Source organism: Pinus tabuliformis, chromosome 6 (genome assembly GCF_031772625.1).
Source record: "Pinus tabuliformis cultivar Carrire ecotype Pingquan chromosome 6, CPIR1, whole genome shotgun sequence".
In the NCBI taxonomy this organism is placed as follows: Eukaryota; Viridiplantae; Streptophyta; class Pinopsida; order Pinales; family Pinaceae; genus Pinus; species Pinus tabuliformis.
In genome coordinates, this window is record NC_142292.1 from 443,182,585 (window position 1) to 443,185,706 (window position 3,122).

Below are 3,122 nucleotides of genomic sequence, written 5' to 3' on the forward strand. Positions count from 1 at the left end.
TGTTAAGTTGATTAATTGTTGTGGAGCTTAAAATGAGTATAAATTTCTTACTAACAATTTATAAATCAAATAATTATATTTGATCTCTTATTATATGTGTGATTTAGAACTGCTTTTAGGGTGTTATGAGTTTACAATTAGTGAAGCTTGGTTATGACAAATAAATGGAAAAATAATGAGTTTTGAGTGAACATTCCATTGTAAGTAACTAAATAAATAAAACAATTTTCAATTGTATCCTTATTCTTATTCTAATTGGAAGCACAACAAAGTGGTAGTAGAATTAATTATTGGATTGGTGAAGGAAAAAATTTAGTATCATGTGTCCTCAAATGGGCATTAGAGTGGATTGTGCACACCATCCACATTACTATGATATTCTGGCTAAAATTTCATTTCTCAAAGGGTGAAACAATAAGAAACATGGATGAAATGGACTTAACAAAACCATAAACTGTTTTTGCTTAATAAAATATGTTGTGAAAAATTATATAAAACTAATTTACTTGCATCAAATGAAGGATGCCACTGAAGAGAAACAAACACATTTACTAAGCCATAATGCAAGGCTGAATAGAAGGAGAAATAATAATCGAAGGTGATTACTTCTCCAATTGAGAGAAATAATGCACTAGTCCCATCCCTTGAAAGAAGATGACCATGCAAAGTTGCCCACTAGTTGCTTTAACCATAATCCCCATTAAGTGAATCCATAATTGTAAGTACATCAACTTAAATATATGAAATGCACGTCACTCAGTTTTTGCTAATGTTGTTGGGAATTTGGCTAGTTTTGTTTCAACGGGTACTCAATTTGAATCCCCCTAAGTTGTTAAAAATATAATGGGAGAGAATATAATCATAGCAACAATAACACATCAAACATAGAGATTTTAACTTGGAAAACCCAAATTGGAAAAAACCAAGTAATTGATCTATTATTATCATATGCCTTAAACAAAATTATGCCTTGACTTAAAAATAGTCAAGCCGACCAACATCATGGCCCAACCATATACATTTAATTTTCAAATTTCATCTCCAAAGTAATTTTTTTGGTTATTATCTTCCCAAACTTATGCCACACCCACTCACACTAGGTGCTCTCCTCACTAGATCTTGCTTCTATGTCTACATCTCACCCTCTAGACCTTTATTTCCTTTAAGGCAATCCCCATGTAAGTGGGTAAAATTTGGGCTTCTTTGTGTTAGCTTCAACCTCAACATGCAATATGTTAGCATTTGCAACCATCACCTTCTTCTACAAGCCACGATCCCTTCTCTCTATTACCATGTTAAAATTACCGGAGAGATATAAATTTATTAAAACAATATAAAAAATAACCAAGAATAAATAAAAAATCATAAACACAATGTTTACCCTATAAAAACCACAATTCTGAGAAAAAACTAGCTAACAAAATTCTATTAGTCCCTTGCCAAAACCTAGCCAAGTTGACCAAGTGAACCTTCACAACTCACCTCCCTGGCACATTACAATGAAGTCTTCTCAAGCCTTTTAAAGGCTTCATTACATGTAATCCATGGGCAAGCAAAAATATGTGCTCGAAACCACCACTGCTTGATCGAGCGACTTTGACTCTTTCACCCCCTAACATAAGTTAGGCACACTAGTCTACATGGATGAGTTTACAAGAGGTGTTATACATGAATGTAATGAAGCAATTCTAGGCTTCCTTTAAACAAAAACAGAAAGAATCTCCCCTTAATATACCATTATAACTATTGTGTCACTAGTAAGAAAGGATATATTAAATGTAATCTCCCCTTATTCTACCATTATAACGATTGTGTCACTAGTAAGAGTGGACATATTAAATGTCTTTGCAACCCACTATTTTCTCGCTAAGCTTGCACACTTACTCATTATTGGAGTGAGAAATCAACTCTATTGATTAAGGCAAGCACTTTTTCCATAACATAAGTATATGTGTTGTAAAGAGGCTTAAATAACATAAGAATCTCATAGTGAACCCAAATTATCATTGTGACTAGTGATTTAATCCTATTTATCACTAAATCACACTTATCCCAATAACAATGTAAACAATCCATCTTGAGAGTGAATTTGACTTCTGTTGGTGCAACAAGGAAAGGCAAAGAAGCATTAATACATGAAACTATCATGTGCCACCTCCCTTTCATAGGAAACATTACAAAATTACTCAATCCAAAGCCCTATAGTTCCATACATTTTAGGGAATTAATGAACCTCATGTTGATAAAGGACGTGGCATTTAGAAAGCTAGAAAGCATTGAAGATAGATTTGGCTAATGTCAAACATAAATATAAACAAGCAATTTGAAATATGACAAGATTAAAAGGTAATTTTAGCATTGAGAGAAAATTATAATCATATGGAAAAAATATATGTAATATTTGTAACATAAATAAATTAAAATTAAATTGGTTATCTAGGTTTTATTATCTATTAATTAAATAGAGACTCCATTTTATTTTTAATATAACATGTTTTTTAATATCAACTTTAATTAAGGTTGGAAAATTGAAATATTAATTTAAATATAGTTAATTAATATCATATTTTTTCTCATATATATCAAATTAGCTAATTATAATTATTATTAATGTTATCGAATAGAAAAAATCCATGTCAACCTAAACTAAAATGTTCACATTAAAGAAAAAGAAAAATTAAAAACACATATAATATTCGACAGATAGTTTAGATAATTCTTTGCTTTTGTAAAGTACCAAAGTCATGATAATATATAAGTTAGTTTATATATTTGAAAGATAATATAAAATAAATAAATTAGCTAATTGTTATTGATGCTATTGAAAAAAAAAAAAACTAAAAGCTAAAAACACATCTAGGATAGATTTTTGTTTTTGTAAAAGGTACTATGATCCTATATAATAGTGTATATACTCCAAATCTAATTAAAAAAAAAATCTAAATCTAATTATTAATAATGTTATTGTATACTTTAAATAGAAAAGATTTAAGGGGAATACTTTGCAGAGAAAATATTCAAAATGGCCTAGATAATCTAACTAAACTGTTCATGTTCATTAAGAATACTATCTATAAAATTTGAGGAACGCTCCTTAAATTTCTCCGTAATTTTTGGGAAAA